The sequence below is a fragment of the Artemia sp. Qi Xiang Cuo genome, chromosome 5, assembly GCF_049724085.1.
Source record: "Artemia sp. Qi Xiang Cuo chromosome 5, ASM4972408v1, whole genome shotgun sequence".
Lineage (NCBI taxonomy): Eukaryota > Metazoa > Arthropoda > Branchiopoda > Anostraca > Artemiidae > Artemia > Artemia sp. Qi Xiang Cuo.
Window position 1 is genome coordinate 56,776,964 of NC_142798.1, and position 21,591 is coordinate 56,798,554.

Below are 21,591 nucleotides of genomic sequence, written 5' to 3' on the forward strand. Positions count from 1 at the left end.
CTAGGAACATGTTCAGAAGAAGGATAGCTTTCAAATGATGTGCTGTTTCATAAGCTTTGACAAAAAATGAAAGACCTCATTTGGGCTACCTCTAGACTACCTCTGTAACAGTAAAGATAAAATATAATTGAATATAGTAATGCGACACCTCATTTGAAAGCTCCTGACATAAAGATTTTAAATATCCAGGTTTTATCCAATAGTTTTTGAACCAAATTTAAATTTGTCATGGTTTTCTTTGGGAGGTACTTATATTCTGCGGTTGGGGGTTTATGGAGCTATGACATTCCTAGGCAATTAAAACTTCTCCAATTAAGATATATCTTACTATAACAAATATCTTTACGAATTTTCATTTTACTTGTTTTGACAAGGAGGGTTTGGGAGGAAAGGGGAGATGGGAGGCAAAAGAGGATTTATGGGGCCGTTTTAGGTTTGATGTAGAAAATAACCTTTGAAACATGTTTAGAAGAAAGATATCTTTTAAATGATGTGCTGATTGATAGCTTTTGAATAAAAAATGAAGCAACAAAATTTGTTTTCCTCCAAATCCATAGGCTTAACAGTTAAAATAATATTTTTTTTTAATATAGTCATGTAACACCTCATTTGAAAGCTCCTAACAAAGGAATTCCAAATAACAATGAAAAATTCTGTCAAAGAAATATTTCAGTCATTAATTTTAAGTTCACACTTATATTTGTACTTTTAAGTAAAATATCAAAAACAGCAAAAAAATTCAAAAATTTGGTATCAGTTGGGAAGGATAATTTTTATTTTCAGAGCTATAGGGTAAGGAATTTTAGGTCAGGGAGATAAACCCCGGAGATGGGAGCCAGGAGATAACTTCATCCTGGTCATAACATCACATTTGAAAATCCATCAGTATCTGGTGCCTTTCCAGTTTCAAGATTTAGGAGCATCTGATAAACCTACTGGAACATAAAATCTAAATCCTCAAATTCATTTGATGAATCCCTAGATAAGCAAACTGAAGATCTGTTTCTGCATGTGTTTATATTAAAACTAAGCTAAAGTCCTCATTGAAGTTTTGATTCTTGTGGTTATCATCTATATCTATGTGAAAAACTTTCAGGGCTTATGAAAGAAACAGAGATAAAATTCTACTTTAGCTAAATTTGGATATCTTAGAAAGGGGCTAGGGTAGGAAAATGAAACTTTCAGGGATGGGTCTACAGGCTAAAATATGTCATGGGAAGGTGTTTTGAAGTACTGACCTCTGCTTCTCCTTCTAGAGGGTCCTGAGCTTTGATGACTTTTAAAAATCTGTGTGTTATAAAAGTGAAACCTGGCAAAATAGATCTTCTGCTCAAATGAAGCACAGTAAAATTGTTTTCAGCTCCATAACTTTGCTCAATCCCAATTTATAAGGTTTTAAAGATATGCCAATACATTTTCTAAATTTTGAAAAAAAGCATTGATATGGCTTAAAATTCTACTCAATTAACAGAAACTGTATTTTCAAAACTAAAGCCAGAGAAAAAAAAAACTGATAATTGAAAATTAAGGTAAAATATTGTTTTGTCAAAATTTCAATAGGTAGGCTATAGACCTGTCATGCAGGCAAATTTTAGAACCCTCTAGAGAGAGAAGGAGTGGAGGTAGATACTTCAAAATACCTTCCTGGGACATACTTTAGCTTGTAGACCCATTTGTGAGTTTCATTTTCCTAACCTAAATGCTTTCCAAGATAGCCAAAAGTATCTACAGTAGAATTTTACTGAAACAGATAATAGGCTAGGCTAGTGATTTTAAGGTTTTGACCCTTCTTACCTACTTCCAAATTTTTTCAGGTAAATTCTCAACTGATGCATTAACATTCATTTCAAGCTTTTGACAGTTCTAGATGAAGGAAATTGGTTGTTTATTTCATACTGTTTATATTTTATCCAAGAATCATTACTTTTAATTGTATATGCTAATGTCATCTAGGCCTATCAATTCTTTTAATATTAATTTAGAAATTTTTTTCCTCTAAAATAAGTTTTTCAAAGAAAAGTGAAGAGCTCAATTAAACCAAAAATGAGCAGGAATAAAGTCAAATAACAAATAAATAAAACCAAAACAAAAAAAAATAACCAAAACAAACAGAAATTACAATAAATAATCAATTGAAATTAAAAATTAGCAGAAATTAACAGATGTAGAGGTGACATCTCCCATGCCTTCATCCCACCTGGTGCACAACTGAAGCAAAGTTCCTATTTGATAGAACCAGGGGCAGATCCAGGATGTTTTTTTGGGGGGGGGGGGGTGCAAAAAAGGTTGATCTGATAAACTTGTATTAGGAAAATTTTTTGGGCAACACTTATTTTTGGGCATGTTAGATTATATATGAAAATAGTTGAAGCCCCATGATTGCCTTGGTTGTTAAAAAGAAGGGAAAAAAGAAGCCAAATAAGTGTCTAAGATTATTGTGGCTCTCAGTCAAGAAACAAGTCTTCTTACTGAGGAACTATTGATGACCACATATGTATATATAAAAGAGATAAAATAAGTTAGCAATTGATTAAGACTCTTTGGGGGCAGATAATTTTCTTGAAAAGAAAGAGCAAAATGCCTACTAAAATAGTTTAACTGGGACTGTTTTTATAACAGCCTTGAAGCTTAGATGGCATTTCCCCCAGAAATATGGCTTACCTTTTTCACCTTATACAAGATAAAGAACAGAAAATGCCAAAAAAGGGGCCAAAAATAGTATATTTGTTTGCAAACAATGTTAATTATATTTTGAAGGGTGATTTTTAAACATACATATAAAATCCATCAAATGGGAAGATATGATAGGTTAAAGACAATAAGATCTGGTTTTGATTTCTTTTGTTGTTCATTTGCTTCTTTTATATATTTCTTTTACACAGCTACACTTGCTCCCCCTCCATCCCTGTATTCAAAGCCTTCCTCTTTACACCTTCCCAGGAAGTTCCAATTTGATTTAAATCTTTCTTTATGACATCCTCTCACCACAACTGCAGACAACCTGCTTTCCATTTAGCCTAGACAGTTGGTCAAAAAGGACAGTCTTTGGCAATATGTCATCCTTCATCTGCAGAATGTGCCCTAGTCATCTTAACCTTTCTCTCATTATAGCCCTAGAAAGGGGATTGAACCAAAATTTTTGTACAGCCTACTGTTTGAAATACAGCCAGTAAGCCAGGTACCCAGAGCAATCTCTGGGCAATTTCTCTAGAAAACATCTAGCAAATTTTCATCCACTTTTCAGAGTGCCCATGCTTCAGAGCCATATTTGACCACTTTCATCACTGTCTTTCTTCTTTCTTCTTCTATTTAACAGCAGGCGGGCTTTTCAGTAAAACTATTTAGCCCTTTTCCTTCTGCTTCACTCTGTGGGCTACAGAGCTACTGGCTTGATTGCCTCATATTTATTAGATATATTCAGATATCTTTCAGCAGATCTTTCGACTCTAGGAGTTCAAATATAAGATGATAGATGTCGATTTCTATGCTCTGTGTGCAGGTATAGTTGGCTAGGCTCTTGACTGATAGTGGGATTTTGTGGTGTTTGAAGTATTTTAACAGTTTAGAAAGCAAGGTATGTTGTGCAGACGTCAGCATATTACATTCAAATAGTCAATGGTCATTTGTTTCATTATTCATATTACAATGCCTGCAAAGAGGGGACAGGGGAATTGAACCACTTGAATTAGAAACCTTATATGAGAATGCAAGGAAATTTAGTCCATTTGTTCCAGAACGAATTCTATGATAAATTTTAGAAAAATACTTATTGGGAAAGGGGGAAAGGATAGGATTAATCTTATTAAAATTAATATCTGATAGCCTCCATCGGTAAATATCTCTAATTGGGATTGGTCTCCCACTTGGCTGTTCAATATTTATAGCATTTTTTGCTATTTCATCAACCTGATGATTACCACTTATGCCAGAGTGGCTAGGAATGTACTGGAAGTAAGTGTTTATGCCACTTGAAGCAAGATTATCAATAATACTGAGACAATGATAAGTGTCAATGTCCAACTTATATTGAGGAGCTGAGGCCAGCAACTAAAGGCTTGATAAAGAGTCGGAATAGATGATAATATTATTCAATTTTTCAATCAAAGATTGGTTTTGCTTAAGGTGTTCTAATGCCATGATTATGGCATTTAACTCAGCAGACATTATAGATAAATTATTAAATAATCTCTCGCCCATTGCAATTTTCAGGTGAGGAAGGAAAACACCACTTGCAACCTTCTCATTCATTTTTGACCCATCAACAAACATTTGGAAGTGATTTTTATAGGTAATTGTATTAAGTTCTGCAATTTTTTTCTGAACAAAAGCAATGGGGGTTAAATCTTTATTCCATTTTGAAAATTCAGTATTTATTATGGGAAATGACCAATTCCATGGAGGGGATTGGGGGAAAGTAGGTGCAATAGACTTTGCTGGTACAGGGAACTTCTTTTGAATATTGGCATACTCATCTGCAATACCTCTATACATGGCTGGATTTCTTAACCAATTATGTAATGTGTGTGAGCTATTTGATTCAATTTTTGTAAGATGTTTTATCAAGAGAAAGCTACGTCTATCTTTTATTGTTGTTAATCCACTCTCCATAAGCAGAAACTTGGTGCTTGTGGGTTTCCTAAGACCAAATATGAGACGTATTATATCATTTTGTGTTGTTTAAATTTTTTGCATCTGGGTCTTTGCACATGCACCATATACAATGAGCCCATAGTCAATATGGGGTCTTATATGTGATTTATAAAACTGGAGTAAGGTTTTCTCCTTACAACCCCAGGGTTTGGAAAGAAGTCTTTTTAGTATATTTTCTTTTCTATAACATTTTTTTATTGTGTTTTAAATGTGGAGGTGGAAATTAAGTTTTTGGTCAAGCATGAGACCTAGGTAATTAATATTATTATCTTCTGGAATAGTTGTTTTATTTAGAGTTAGATTTGCATTAACATGGTTTCGCTTCCGGTGAAATTGGATTATTTTTGACTTGGTGGGTGTAATGGGTAAATCTGAATGTTGAGAGAATTTTTCAAACTGGAAAAGTTACTTTTGCAGATTTGACTGTGCTATCTGAAAGGTGTTGCCAGATGATCATAGCACCAGATCATCAGCATATTTTAGATTCGTGTGGGGTAGGTTCATGTCCCAGAGATATAGGGCAAATAGGAGGCAACTGAGGACTGCTCCCTGAGGTAGGCCTTTGGATATTGTCTTTTGGGGTGAAGAGGCTGAACCAACACAAACAATGAAACTTCGCACTTCTATGAAGGATTTAATAAAGGATACTAGCTTGGGATGTACTCCAAGGTTTGCAAGTTTATTTAAAAGGATTTGGTGGTTCACATTGTCATATGCTCCTTCAAAATCAAGGAAAGCTGCCACTAGGATATTATTTTTTGAGAAATATTCATTTATTGCATTTGTTAGCAAAATGAAAGCATCTGTTGAGGAGTGGTATTTCCTGAATCCAGTTTGAGTGTGTGGGATCATGCTATTTTTCTCAACAAACCAGAGGAGTCTGTGATAAATCATTTTCTCCATTATTTTCCCCATCACAGGTGTAATCATTATGGGCCTATAAGACTCAGGGTTATCTTTTGGTTTATTTTTCTTTAGGATTGGTAGGAGGGACGAACATTTCCATATATTGGGGAACCTAGAGGATGCCCAAGCGTGATTATAACAATTTAGCAGTTCTTGTTTGTATGAAGGTGTGAGATTCTTTATCCATGTAGGGTGTATATCTTCTTCTTCTTCTTTTTAACAGCAGGCGGGCTTTTCAGTAACACTATTTAGCCCTTTTCCTTTTGCTTCACTCTGTGGGCTACAGAGCTACTGGCTTGATTGCCTCATATTTATTAGATATATTCAGATATCTTTCAGCAGATCTTTCGACTCTAGGAGTTCAAATATAAGATGATAGATGTCGATTTCTCTGCTCTGTGTGCAGGTATAGTTGGCTAGGCTCTTGACTGATAGTGGGATTTTGTGGTGTTTGAAGTATTTTAACAGTTTAGAAAGCAAGGTATGTTGTGCAGACGTCAGCATATTACATTCAAATAGGCAATGGTCAATTGTTTCATTATTCATATTACAATGCCTGCAAAGAGGGGACAGGGGAATTGAACCACTTGAATTAGAAATCTTATATGAGAATGCAAGAAAATTTAGTCCATTTGTTCCAGAACGAATTCTATGATAAATTTTAGAAAGATACTTATTGGGAAAGGGGGAAAGGATAGGATTAATCTTATTAAAATTAATATCTGATAGCCTCCATCGGTAAATATCTCTAATTGGGATTGGTCTCCCACTTGGCTGGTCAATATTTATAGCATTTTTTGCTATTTCATCAACCTGATGATTACCACTTATGCCAGAGTGGCTAGGAATGTACTGGAAGTAAGTTTTTATGCCACTTGAAGCAAGATTATCAATAATACTGAGACAATGATAAGTGTCAATGTCCAACTTATATTGAGGAGCTGAGGCCAGCAACTCAAGGTTTGGTAAAGAGTCGGAATAGATGATAATATTATTCAATTTTTCAATCAAAGATTGGTTATGCTTAAGGTATTCTAATGCCATGATTATGGCATTTAACTCAGCAGACATTATAGATAAATTATTAAATAATCTCTCGCCCATTGCAATGTTCAGGTGAGGAAGGAAAACACCACTTGCAACCTTCTCATTCATTTTTGACCCATCAACAAATATTTGGAAGTGATTTTTATAGGTAAATGTATTAAGTTCTGCAAATTTTTTCTTAACAAAAGCAATGGGGGTTAAATCTTTATTCCATTTTGAAAATTCAGTATTTATTATGGGAAATGACCAATTCCATGGAGGGGATTGGGGGAAAGTAGGTGCAATAGACTTTGCTGGTACAGGGAACTTCTTTTGAATATTGGCATACTCATCTGAAATACATCTATACATGGATGTATTTCTTAACAAATTATGTAATGTGTGTGAGCTATTTGATTCAATTTTTTGTAAGATGTTTTATCAAGAGAAAGCTACGTCTCTCCCTTATTGTTGTTAATCCACTCTCCATAAGCAGAAACTTGGTGCTTGTGGGTTTCCTAAGACCAAATATGAGACGTATTATATCATTTTGTGTTGTTTCAATTTTTTGTATCTGGGTCTTTGCACATGCACCATAGACAATGAGCCCATAGTCAATATGGGGTCTTATTTGTGATTTATAAAACTGGAGTAAGGTTTTCTCCTTACAACCCCAGGGTGTGGAAAGAAGTCTTTTTAGTATATTTGCTTTTCTATAACATTTTTTTATTGTGTTTGAAATGTGGAGGTGGAAATTAAGTTTTTGGTCAAGCATGAGACCTAGGTAATTAATATTATTATCTTCTGGAATAGTTGTTTTATTTAGAGTTAGTTTTGCATTAACATGGTTTCGCTTCCTGTGAAATTGGATTATTTTTGACTTGGTGGGTGCAATGACTTGACTTATATCCCATCCAACATCTGTGGCTGTATTGGGCTTCTTCTCTTCTCATCACTAGTTGTTGAATATAGCAACAGTACTTGGTTCTATCTTGTGCTAGATGCAGGAGTTGGGAGAGGTTCTGGCCATTGAAGCTGTTGCACCATCTCTTGTGAGGTCGGCCACGAGGTCGTGTGCCATGTACCCGTCCTTCAAACGTGATTTTTGGGAGTTGATTGATGTGCGCCATTGACCCATCCTTCAAACGTGATTTTTGGGAGTTGACTTGATGACATTTGTTGGATATGACCAAGTCAGCAGACAGGTGTGCAAATAGTTACAAAGCTGCCAGTAGCAGAATTCGAAAGGCTGCTAACACTTTAGCAGCACAACTTGTGTTATGACAACTTTGTTTTGAAGAAAAAGTATTTTTGTACATAAAATTTGCAGAAAAGTAACAAATGTAACTTAGTATAGCTTGCAGCTAGAAATATCAATAGTTTTCTTAATCAAAATTAATAATATAATCTTGTTCAGTGGCAAGCTATATACTAGCCATAAATATCATACTCTGTAATTTTGTATGTATTGTTTTATCAAAAGTACTGTATCATATTTACTCTAATACTACTAGTGGAGGCATCATATTCAAAGTCTGATGTATACTAGTGTTAATACCAGTAGTAGCATATACAGCTTGCCTTTTGGTCAGTTGAACATCCCTCTCATGATGTCTCTGTAGTTTCATCTTGATACAGTAAGCCATTCCAAAAATATTGCTGATACACTTCTTTCAGTAATCTATATGCACACAATATGTTTGGTTTAGTTCAACTTTTCCCTCAACATTTCCCCAGATGTTCATTTCAATATCCTCAGTTTTAGTTTTATCCTCAGTTCCAGTTTTATTGGTAGTAGTGGTAGCAGTAGTAGTAATTGTGGTAGCATGCAAATATTGGTTTTTTGGTTAATTGATCATCTCCCTTATCAATTCCTGAAAGTTTTAAATTAATATACTCAGTCATTCCTGAATTATATCCTTTTGACAGCCTGATTCATATAATATGGTTTGATTTAATTCAACACTCCCTTCAAAATTCTCTGTAAAGTTCAGCTGAATACCCTTTGTCTTTTTGGAAAGTAAAGGTCAAGTATGTCCATTTTTCTTAATAACTTATACTGTATGTAAACAATGGACATGTTGCTTAACTTTAGCCCTTGCCCCAAGGGCTGTGGGGTTGATATCTCCAAAGACATAATTACTGAACCTTTCAACTATGCTGAACAAAATATCCGTCTAAAAATTTTGATTGGGTATGTTTTCGGAAATGATGGGGATGGGGAGGGGGTGGCTGGTTGCATTCCAATCACTTTTGACTCTTAAAAAGGGCACTAGAACATTCAATTTCAATAGAAATTCGCACTTGTATATTATATGCCTCTCAAGTGCTTCATTTAATTAGAACCTGTTTCATTGATGCTCTATTCTAATGAAATATCACAAAATATGATGAAAATATAATACTTTAGAAATAAATTTGGGAAGTAGGAATTATTATGATATTATGAAGTAAGAATCGTTTTCTAATTTCAAACTGTCCAAACACTTTATACCCTCCCCCCCCCCCCCCTAATTTGCAAATATATAGCCGAAATTTTATATTTCTCATCTATTCTGTCACTTGCCTTTGTCTTATCTCATACTAAACAGAAAGAAACTAACAAAGAAACTGGTTTGTTCTCGAGTTTTAGACAGCATAAACTTGAGTGGCATATAATACTCAAGTACCTAAGCACAGTAGCATATCCCGGGGGGGGGTGGGGCGTAAGAGGAAAGAAAGAAAATTACCTTAAATCGCATGTCCAGCGAGATAAGGTGGTGTTGAGCCTCTTGTAGAAATCTTGCTGGTGGTGTTTCAAGGTTATGATTTGACATCCCAGTTCAGCCTCCATTCAGCGTTGGCCCAGTCTTGATCAACTCCTTTCTTGAAGGCATCTAGAGTTTTAGTTTGGATGGTGGCTTTGGATAGGCTGTTCCAGAGTGGGACAGAATGGACTGAGAAGAACTGTTGGCGCTCACGCTTGATGCAACAGGGGGCCTGCAGCTTCTTGGTGTGTCCTCTTGTAGTAGTTGAGAAGGACAGGGAAAAGACATGACTTAATAGGTCATTTTCTAGCAACTTACAAGTTGCTATTACGTCTCCTCTTTTCCTACAGTATACTAAGGTAGTATACGGTATACGGTATACTACGGTATACTTGTCCACAACGATGACACTCTCAAGTCCTAAAACCCTTTGGACTATAACTTACAACCCTGTACTCTGGGGGTAGTGTCAACCCTGGAGGCATTGTCGTATGATATTTAGACTATTTTGAACAAAATGGCTATCTCAAAAGTTCAATTGAATGCATTTGTGGAAAAGAGCAGGGGCAAACCCAGGGATAAATGTTGGGGGGGGGGGTTTGATAAATTGACTAAAGGATAGTAATACTGGTTAAAAAGGATAAATAAAGTTTTTACAATATAAGGTACATTCTTTATATAGACAATACTGTAAATATGTAATTATAAAATAAAATCAAGCCGCCTGTTTTGTTGTGGGTTAGCTTATCCAGAACGTCTTCTGCATTCACTGGAACATCCTTGTGTATGGATAATAAGGCCAATCCATTAAGTCACTCCTGACCTGAGGCACTCCTGGTATAAGAATTCACTCTTCTCAGGGTAGAAAAAGAATGCTTGCATGTAGCTGTGGTGATGGGAATTGTTGCACCAATCCTCAATAATCAATATAGAGTGGGTAAAATGTTCTTACCATATTTGTTTAAGCACTTTATGAAATGCTTTGAAGCCATGTTTCCCAACTGTATTCACATTCTCCTCCACAGAGCTAACTCTGCTTGCAAGCTCAGCCTATAGCTGTCTGCATCAAGACCCCATAAAATTAGTCAGAGTATCCAATATGACTTACTTGACTTATATCCCATCCAACATCTGTGGCTGTATTGGGCTTCTTCTCTTCTCATCACTAGTTGTTGAATATAGCAACAGTACTTGGTTCTATCTTGTGCTAGATGCAGGAGTTGGGAGAGGTTCTGGCCATTGAAGCTGTTGCACCATCTCTTGTGAGGTCGGCCACGAGGTCGTGTGCCATGTACCCGTCCTTCAAACGTGATTTTTGGGAGTTGATTGATGTGCGCCATTGACCCATCCTTCAAACGTGATTTTTGGGAGTTGACTTGATGACATTTGTCGGATATGACCAATTTAGCTGACAGGTGTGCAAATAGTTACAAAGCTGCCAGTAGCAGAATTCGAAAGGCTCCTAACACTTTAGCAGCACAACTTGTGTTATGACAACTTTGTTTTGAAGAAAAAGTATTTTTGTACATAAAATTTGCAGAAAAGTAACTAATGTAACTTAGTATAGCTTGCAGCTAGAAATATCAATAGTTTTCTTAATCAAAATTAATAATGTAATCTTGTTCAGTGGCAAGCCATATACTAGCCATAAATATCATACTCTGTAATTTTGTATGTATTGTTTTATGAAAAGTACTGTATCATATTTACTCTAATACTACTAGTGGAGGCATCATATTCAAAGTCAGATGTATACTAGTGTTAATACCAGTAGTAGCATATACAGCTTGCCTTTTGGTCAGTTGAACATCCCTCTCATGATGTCTCTGTAGTTTCATCTTGATACAGTAAGCCATTCCAAAAATATTGCTGATACACTTCTTTCAGTAATCTATATGAACACAATATGTTTGGTTTAGTTCAACTTTTCCCTCAACATTTCCCCAGATGTTCATTTCAATATCCTCAGTTTTAGTTTTATCCTCAGTTCCAGTTTTATTGGTAGTAGTGGTAGCAGTAGTAGTAGTTGTGGTAGCATGCAAATATTGGTTTTTTGGTTAATTGATCATCTCCCTTCTCAATTCCTGAAAGTTTAAAATTAATATACTCAGTCATTCCTGAATTATATCCTTTTGACAGCCTGATTCATATAATATGGTTTGATTTAATTCAACACTCCCTTCAAAATTCTCTGTAAAGTTCAGCTGAATGCCCTTTGTCTTTTTGGAAAGTAAAGGTCAAGTATGTCCATTTTTCTTAATAACTTATACTGTATGTAAACAATGGACATGTTGCTTAACTTTAGCCCTTGCCCCAAGGGCTGTGGGGTTGATATCTCCAAAGACATAATTACTGGACCTTTTAACTACGCTGAACAAAATAGCCGTCTTAAAATTTTGATTGGATATGTATTGGGAAATTATGGGCATGGGGAGGGGGTGGCTGGTTGCCCTCCAATCACTTTTGACTCTTAAAAAGGGCACTAGAACATTCAATTTCAATAGAAATTCGCACTTGTATATTATATGCCTCTCAAGTGCTTCATTTAATTAGAACCTGTTTCATTGATGCTCAATTCTAATGAAATATCACAAAATATGATGAAAATATAATACTTTAGAAATAAATTTGTGAAGTAGGAATTATTATGATATTATGAAGTAAGAATCGTTTTCTAATTTCAAACTGTCCAAACACTTTATACCCTCCCCCCCCCCTAATTTGCAAATATATAGCCGAAATTATATATTTCTCATCTATTCTGTCACTTGCCTTTGTCTTATCTCATGCTAAACAGAAAGAAACTAACAAAGAAACTGGTTTGTTCTCGAGTTTTAGACAGCATAAACTTGAGTGGCATATAATACTCAAGTACCTAAACACAGTAGCATATCCAGGGGGGGGGGGCGGAGCGTAAGAGGAAAGAAAGAAAATTACCTTAAATTACCTTAAATCGCATGTCCAGTGAGATAAGGTGGTGTTGAGCCTCTTGTAGAAATCTTGCTGGTGGTGTTTCAAGGTTATGATTTGACATCCCAGTTCAGCCTCCATTCAGCGTTGGCCCAGTCTTGATCAACTCCTTTCTTGAAGGCATTTAGAGTTTTAGATTGGACGGTGGCTTTGGATAGGCTGTTCCAGAGTAGGACAGAATGGACTGAGAAGAACTGTTGGTGCTCTCGCTTGATGCAACAGGGGGCCTGCAGCTTCTTGGTGTGTCCTCTTGTGGTAGTTGAGAAGGACAGGGAAAAGACATGACTTAATAGGTCATTTTCTAGCAACTTACAAGTTGCTATTACGTCTCCTCTTTTCCTACAGTATACTAAGGTAGGGAGTTTGAGTAAGGTGAGACGTTCCTCGTAAGACTTGTCTTGGATTGTAGAGATAAGCTTAGTTGCTCTTCTTTGGACACTCTCAAGTACTTTCACATCCATCTTATAGTACGGAGAGCCTAGGGTCATGCCAAATTCCAGGTGAGGACAGACCATGGTTTTGTACAGTTTCGTAATCACTCCCGACTTCCGGGTGGTAAATGTTTGCTTTATGAGGCCAAGGGCTTGGTTTGCTTTTGCAACTTGAGCTCGTATGTGGCAGTGAAACTTCAGCTCATTGTCGACAATAACCCCCAGGTCCTTCTCCTCACTGACTGCCTCAAGCTGGGAGTTTCCTATGTGATATGCAAATTTTGGATTATTGCATCCAAGATGTAGAACTTTACATTTTAAGGCATTGAACTGTAGATACCAATCCAATGACGATCTAGATAGTATGTCCAGATCTTCTTGCATAGTTGACAGATTTAGGTTGTTCTGGGCCAGTCCTAGGAGCTTGCAGTCATCAGCATATAGCATCAAAGGATTCTTCAGGTTCGTTGTACAGTTATTGATATACATGCTGACAAGCTTAATTAGTTCTAGTTAGTTCTTGTAGTCAGATACTAATATGAAACTTGTGCTTTACTTGAAGAGCGGTTTCTTGGGTTTTCTGTTTGCGGAAATCTCACCGGCTCTGCAGTAGCACAACAAATTATCAGCCAATGCATTGCGTTCGGCTTAAAAATAGAGAAATTTGTGGGGGTTGGTTTTGATGGGGCCAGCAAAATGTCAGGCTGCTATTCTGATACACAGACAGAAATTAGGAAAAATATCCACATGTGATCTACACCCACTGTGCATTGCACAGCTTAAATTTGGCTTTATGTAAAGCTATTATGGTAGGACTTGTTAGGTCAACCTTTGCTACTATACAGCAGATTATATTATTTTTATCATCCTCACCAAAAAGAACAATTATGTTTGTTGAAGCGGTTGCTGTTGTTTGTCCTGATTGTCATGTGAGGAAGCTTGTGAAGTTGTGCGAAACGAGATGGGTGGAGCGTCACGATTGCATTTTCATTTTTATGTCTTTGTATTGCGTGATTATTTCCGTACTTGAGGAAATAGTTGGTATCATACGGTGCGATACGGAAGTTATTTCAAAAGCGAATGCGTTTTTTTTCAGCAGCAACCGAATTTAGTTTTATGTTCACGATGGCTATGCTAGAGTTTGTAAGTGCCATAATGCTCTCTGTCTCTAAGGCGCTGCAAGCCAAAGATTTAGACTTAGTTGAGTGCTGTCGGCATATTAAGCTATGTTCTGATACTTTACTGCAGTCAAAACAAAATAATTTTGAAACAATTTTTCAGAAAGCCTATGAGCTTGCACAAGAGTTAAATGTGGTCTGGCTGTTCCAAGGTCTATCCGCCGAAAGTCCATCAACGATAATGAGTCCATCAAGGTTTTTTATCGCGGGTCATTGTTCGAACCTTACTTTGCTTCACTTATTGAAGAATTTGATCAAAGATTTTTGCGCCATCAGGAGGGCATCTTTCAAAATCGGAAGGATTTTGCCAGCTAACAGCAAGTCATTAAATATTAATGAATTTGTGAACTCTGTTGCTGTTTACGAGAGATTTCACGGTGGTAGACGTGCGCTCGAATGTGAGTTAGTCCTTTGGAAACAGAAGTGGTTCAGAATGTCTGAGAAACCATCAACTGTTGCTTCGACTCTTGCGTCATGCGATGCAAAATTTTTCCCATGCATTCGAAGGCTTTTCACGATTTTTCAGACATTACCAGTGGCTACCGCTTCAGCTGAGAGGAGCTTTAGCTGTCTTAAGCGATTAAAAACCTATCTGCACAGATCAACGGGCAAGGAGCGTCTGAACGGACTAGCCCACGATATTCAGGTCGATGCTGACCAAGTTTTTGATCGAATTGTAGCCAAAAAAGACTGGCGGCTGTTACTGTGAGAGATTAGGTCGTCTTTCGTTCCTCGTTTCTCTAAGTTCAGTTGATTCTGTTTTTTAAACTTTAATTGTGTTTTAGCCTCTGTAAACAATGTTAATATCAATAAATTTCTTGCTTTCATGGCTGCTATATTATGTAGACTGAGGCCCCCACCCCTCCAAAACCAAATTCTGGGCAATTGTCTTTGATATAATATTATATTTTATTTATTTGGTTCTCTAAAACAAGGGTCCCATTGGCAAATATAAGGAATAATGCACTTCTTTTTTTTATATTTTCTAAATTCTGCTGCTTCGTGGTAGTTATAAAACATCTACTCGCCCACAGTAGAAACTCTCACTGCTTCTAACTTTTTTATAATTCTGACTGTGTTGGCAAAATTTTTCATCCATTCTCAAACAAATAAAGTCTACAACTAGAAATACTCATGACAAGTGTGTACTTATCATTTCTTTACCTAGCTACCCCCCCCCCCCCACCTGAAATCTTGCACTATGATAGATAATTTTTGCTATAAAAAGGTAGACTGACGGGCCCCCCCCCCCCCGAAACAAAATCCTGGATACGCCACTGGACTCTGGGGGTAGTGTCAACCCTAGAGGTATTGTTATATGATCTTTGGGCTATTTTGAACAAAATGGCTATCTTTTTAATGACTATGACTTACTTTACTTGACTTATATCCCATCCAACATCTGTGGCTGTATTGGGGCTTTTTCTCTTCTCACTAGTCGTTGAAGATGGCGACAGTATTTGGTTCTATCTTGTGCTAGATGCAGGAGTTGGGAGAGGTTTTGTCCATTGAAGTTGTCGTACCATCTCTTGCGGGGTCAGCCACGAGGTTGTGTTCCATTTACCCGTCCTTCAAAAGTGATCTTTCGGAGTTGATTTGATGACATTCGTTGTAAACCAAGTCATATGGCTTACTGCTGTTACTTTATGGATGGAGTTGTACACTCCCATGCTATTAGTATTATAAAATTAATGGATACGGAACTGCATGCTTGATAATCATTTATCACTATATTAAACAAAAAATCACGAAGAAGAGAAAACAAGGACACTAACAGCCAGTGAAAAAATTGTAAAATTATTCAAATATTTTGGTCAAGACCTCTGCTTTCACATTTTCATGCATTTCAGAGTAACAGTGAAAAGGTAATTGTTACCCTTTCAACGTTACTCTGAAATGGTCATCTTATTTTAGTTTTGTATTTGTTTATTTGTTGTAAGGTTTGGTTTTTTATATTTTATCGTTATTATTCTGCACTGAGGACGGTCAAGCAGAGGTCTTGACCAAAATATTTGCATAATTTTATAATTTTTTCACTGGCTGTTATTGTCCTCGTTTTCTCTTCTTTGCGATTTTTCATTTTGTCATGGTTAGCAAGTGTGGTCTCAGAAATTGTTTATCACTAAACTACAACTATATAAAGCACCATTTGTCTCCCGGGAGAGCAACATTGATTGGCAGCCTGGCAGTCACATGGATTATGGAGCTGTGATATTAGTCTTGCCCTAATGTAATCCCCAAAATAAACAGAGAATTGCTGCTACATTGTAGTGTGGCTGTTTTAGGCTACTAATCTTCCACGTTCCAGCTTTTCCTTTACCTGCTTTAACTGTGTGTGTTTAACTGCTTTAACTAGAGTCAGTGTTTTTTATGTGTTTTTGTCATAATTGTTGAAAAATTACATGATTGCAGTGGCATATAAGGTTCCGTACTTGAGACTGCCCAAGTAATAGTACTTGGGGCATGTTCCATGCATGGGCGTAACTACAGAGGGGACATTTGCCCCCTCCCCCTCTTTTATTCTGGACTCCCTGAAAAATTTTGCATTATGTATTCTCTCTCTCTCTCTGTCTCTCAATCTCTCTCAATCACTCTCATTCCCTCTCAATCACTCTGACATCTCTCACTCTCAACTCAATTCCACTGATACTTGTCTTCCCGAGAAAAAAAAAAAAAAAAAAAAAAACACCAAGGATGACTCTAGGGGCTCCGCCTGGTACTGTTGCATGTGTTAGCAACAGTGGCTGGACTATGGCTTCTGTAATCAACGAGTTTCTGCTTCACTCTATTGTCGCTGTCCGGCCAAGCCAAGACAAGCCAAAGTTAATTATTATGGCTAACCATGAGTCCCATTTATCAGTTGAAGCTATCCAGGCATCCAAAGATAATCATGTAATCCGTTTGACCTTGCCTCTACACACGTCGCACAAACTGCAACCACTTGATCTTGAAATGTTCTACTCTCTCAAATCCTATTGCAATAAAGCGATTGCAAGCTGGATGGTCAACAATCCAGGTATTCCAGTTTCTCTGTACGAAAGAAATTCCACAGTTTCTTGGTGTTACTTATCCACTTTCATTTACCCCAAACAACATCACTGCAGGGTTTCGAGTAACAGGTATTTGCCCATTTAATGATGACATTTTGGTCTACAACGATTTTTGACCATCAACTATCACCAATAGACCACTGACTAAGCCTGCATCAGAACCCAGAGATGAAGACTTGCTATCCTCAGAATCAGAAGAGGAGGGTGGAGACCATCATGATTCAGGAATCACCTGCAATTCAAACCAGAGTGTTTCGCCTGCCATAATAAGACCACATCCTAAAACTCGTCCCAGAAAGGCCACATCAAGAAGCCGACCAAAAGGGTCTGTCGAACACCAACAGATACTCCCGAAAAGAAGGAGATTGAAGAGGAGGTTGTGCTTCGACAAACTAGGAAATATAAGAGAGCTCTCAGAAACCCTTGGCAAAAAAGCAAAAAGCCTGGGGAGTCCTTTTTCACTGAAACCAAAAGTAGCTCGGAAGATATTACAGACTTGACTGAACCAATCAAACCAGATGCTCAGGAAGGACCTTCAGCTGAGAGAAACCCTCAATTTAGTGCTATGAACACTGGAGAATTTGTCTTAGTACCTGAAAAGGCCACCAAAAAAGGAAAGTGTCACAGTGTTGGTGAAATTTTTTCATAAATGGCAGAGGAAAAAGAAGTACAGGTACTGTATTTCAAGAGGATTGCTCCATTCTTGAAATTCATTCCCACTGATGCTTCATACTGGTATAGTTCTACCGAAATTGTGATGATCTTGCCAAAGCCAGGGCCTTCCGGACAGACCAAAAGACAGGCTGGACGTTTTGTATTTCCCCTTGATTTGGCACCATTTAACATGTTGTGAACAAGTGAACAAGTTCTGGTTTAAGCTTGTTTTATACAGCTGTGCTTTGTTCTTCAATTTTCTATGTTATCTCTATTAAATAACTGAGTTTTGCATTGAATAAACGTTTTTATTGTCTGTCCCAAGTATGGTTTCCACTTGTCCCATCTGTGGTGCCCGGTTCCATACTTGGAACAAAATGGGCAGTTGTCAAAATAACATATTTTCTTGAAAACAAATTAATTTCACGACTTGAAAACTTGACAACATCTTCCTTGATTAATGCAGTTGAGGCTGAGAAATTTTCGTTTCTGTACTACAAAGTGTCAAGGAGTAAGAAGCAAATCAAAAATTGTTTCAAGTATGGAGCCTTCCCCCTATATACACCTTGATACCAGCCCTTTTAAGATTCTTTCAAATGACGAAAAATTGTTTTGAGAGAATTTGGCTATTTATGCGAGATTTGGACAGATATTCTCTTTCAGTTTAAGAGAAGTGGAGTAAGTAAAAGCTTGTCCACAAGGACCAAGGATAACAACAACTTAAAAGTAAATTTTCACATACAGACATTGAAATTCAGTGAGCTTTTAGTTTGAACAAGTTTCAAAAAGCAGCAGCGTGAGTAAAGAGACATTTCCTCTTGCAGAAGAGAAGAGACACATACATCTCGTGAGAAGAGATATTACAGAAGATATACATCACCTGGTAAAAAAAAAAGAATATCAAAAGCGAAACAGTTCTTTTTTGTTTTGTAGTAGCTCTTTTTCAGAGTTTTGGTTCCTGTTGGGTCGATTTACTTACAGTTCATTACCACGAACTGTTTGATCAATCTTCAAACACAGATATCAGGTAGCAGAGTAGGAAATTAAGACCAACCGTTTGCAAAAAAAAGAACAAGTCTGAAAATAATATAAAACTTTACAAGAAAATAATCTGGAAATAAAAACTGAATATTTACTTTCAGGTATGATATACAATTTTTTGGGAGTCGCTTCCGTTTTAATCAACTATTCCCCTAATTTGAATATAATCTATAGCTTAATTTTGTCTCATTGAGGGGTAGAGGGGAGGGGCTATAATTTTTATGGTAAGAAGATTATATTTAGGAAAGTTTTGACTGGGGAATCCAATTGTATCACAATTTTTTTTATTCTATTGTTCTTATTTCAGGATTAGCCTTCATACAGGGTTTATAATTGCTCAAGCATTAGAATTTGTGGAGGTATGCTTAGGTATTTAAAAAAATTTCCAATGCCCTAATTTGAGCAGAACATCTGTTCTGTAAAATTTCATTCACTTACTTAACAACTTTCCTTGACCGTAAAAAGATCCAAGACTGCATTTGAACCACTCAATCAAGCATGAACACCCGCCAAAAATCTTGCAGGGGGAGGGCACCAGGATAGCAATGGTAAGCGGAGGTAGAGAAGGGGAATACATTTGAAGAATAAAGGTTATATGCAAAATAAAATTCTCAAGGAAACAAGAAAAGTACTTGATTTTTACATACCAAATGAAGCAAAATTCAACAAATTTTTAAATGGTGAAGATTCCTGGCAAAACGATAAATTCCTTTAATTGTTACTTATATATTATACCACCAAGAATCGAGGAGTGAAGTTAGGTTAATTGTAATGAAAAATACCAAAACATTATGAAAATATAATATTTTAGAAACAAATTTGGGCTATATATTTGCAAGGAGGGGGGTAACCTGACCTAAACTATCGTACCTACCCCCCTTATTAATGTGAAAATATATAGCCTAAATGGTACTTTAGTCTTTTAGCCACCACACTCCAGATCTTGTATCGCGAATATGAGACAATAACCGGCGTTCATAGTCTTTATGCCAGACAATGTTAGCTTCGGATCGGTGGGAAACTACATTGTAGCTATATTTTAATTAAATATTTAGTTGGTATTTTGGTTAGGCTAGGTTAGTTTTTGTTACGTATTTAATATAATGCGGTCTGGGTGCCCTCTCTCCCATAGTTCTTTGTTGAAGTTTTCATAATTTTGTTGATAAAATATTAGATTTTCATCACATTTAGTTCTATTTCATTAGCATTAACCAAACTTCACTTCTCGACAGAACTTGAATGTTGTGTATATAAGACACAAGTATCACCCAAATTATATGATTCCAATGTATTCTGTTACCCGCCACTTGCTTTCCACTGAGTGTAAGCTAATTTTTTCTTAATACAGACAGATAAAACCGGCCGTTCTCGAGATTTACACAGTTTAAACTTAAGTGTTAAGGTTTCATCTTAAAGGGTCTATTTAATTTCTGAGTAAAACGATTGTTCTATTTTGAAAGAGCATAAAAAAGGTCTCGAGTTGTATGTTCATCTATATTATAGCTCGATAATAAAAATATCTCCGAACTTATTACGAAATCCCCTCCCCCCCTCTGCGTAGGTACCATGGTTTCCCTTCTTCATTTTAGAATAGTTTGTCAATCTAATTCTCTTATATTCTCAGACCTTAGATAATTAGATAACATAGCTAAAAAAAACAAAATTGAAACTCACGGTTCAACTGTCTAAAATAACCCTCTTTGCATCTATGCTCCGAATTACACTGAACGTAAAGGTGTTCAATTGAAATTCTTTACCACGAGTCACAAGAGAATTTTTTATTAAATGGTATAGTTAACATTAGGCTTTTACTAGCATAGGAAGAAAGGTCAGTAATTCAATGATCTATGTCCGGTTTTTGATGTGTAGTAAATAAATCAAACAAAAACTTTGGAAAGTAGTGAAAAAATTATGTCAAGTTGATTGAAAGTTATGGTTACTAGGGGTGGATTGTCACTAGTGATAAATCACTACAGGTGACAACCCTGAATGAAAGGGGATTTGTGGGGGACAAATTTTTTTTTGAAAAGACAGATTTTCAGGAGAATCTCCAAACATTAGGGGATAGTGGAAGCACAGCCGCACTAATTCCACCGAAACATGGCTGTCGTGGTTGTCAAGTAGCAGTAGCACAGGGTCTTCTTTTGATGGCTTCACCAGCTTGATGAAGTGCCTAACAGAAGCTTCAAAGCTGATGGAAGTCATCCAACCACTAGGGTGAGAAAGCCCGAGACATCCTAGGGGGCCTTCTCGAAAAAGTCGGTCGTTCACCTTCACCCGTGGGAATTTACAAACGGGGAGAAGAGCTTCACCAGTGGCTGAAATAAACCCAAGCATTGTAACATTTTTCCTTCTCTGATGCAACTGTCTGGGAAACTTGCTTCGGTCCTCTCCTTGCGATTACTTTTGGAGCTGGCAATACAGTAAGAACCCCAGTCTCATCACAGTAGAGCTCACGTTCACGTACACGTTCCAGATACGGTTTGGTGGGAACTTGAATTTTTCGTAGAGTTGTCAAAGAACAGATTCACAACCTCTGAATTGAAGACAGCAGCCCTTGCCTGGCTGGTATTTTCAGGCTTACTTATAAATAGCTCTGGGTTTCGTTTCATAAAGCCTGAGATCCAGTCAACCCCAGCTATGTTGTCTCGCACACAACTCTCCGGTATTTAGACGCTAATCAATTTGCCCCATTCAAAGGCAAGTTTCCTCGCTTTTTCGAAGTGAGGCCGTGATTCATCAGCTGACATTTTAGGAGATACTATACAAGCTCTTTTTCTTGTATGGCGGAGCACAACATGTGTTTTGACAGCTTTTCTTTGAGCAAAAATTATTTTTATATATGTAAAAATGGTATTTTCAGACAAAATCTGCCAACAAATTTAAAAACTGCCAAGTAGCACTGCTACTTTGCTAATCCACTTTCTGCATGGGAGCC

At 36.8% G+C, this 21,591-nt stretch overlaps 1 protein-coding gene across 1 annotated transcript in view; it reads left to right on the forward strand.

The window, feature by feature from the left end:
* Positions 1 to 722: 722 nt before the first annotated feature.
* The window catches only part of LOC148952307 (uncharacterized), an 80,853-nt gene continuing 59,984 nt past the window's right edge, over positions 723 to 21,591 (forward strand). Inside the window, exon 1 of the mRNA XM_089089754.1 lies at positions 723 to 792. The gene's annotated coding sequence lies outside the window, so the exon portion shown is untranslated. The remainder of the gene's footprint in view (positions 793 to 21,591) is intronic.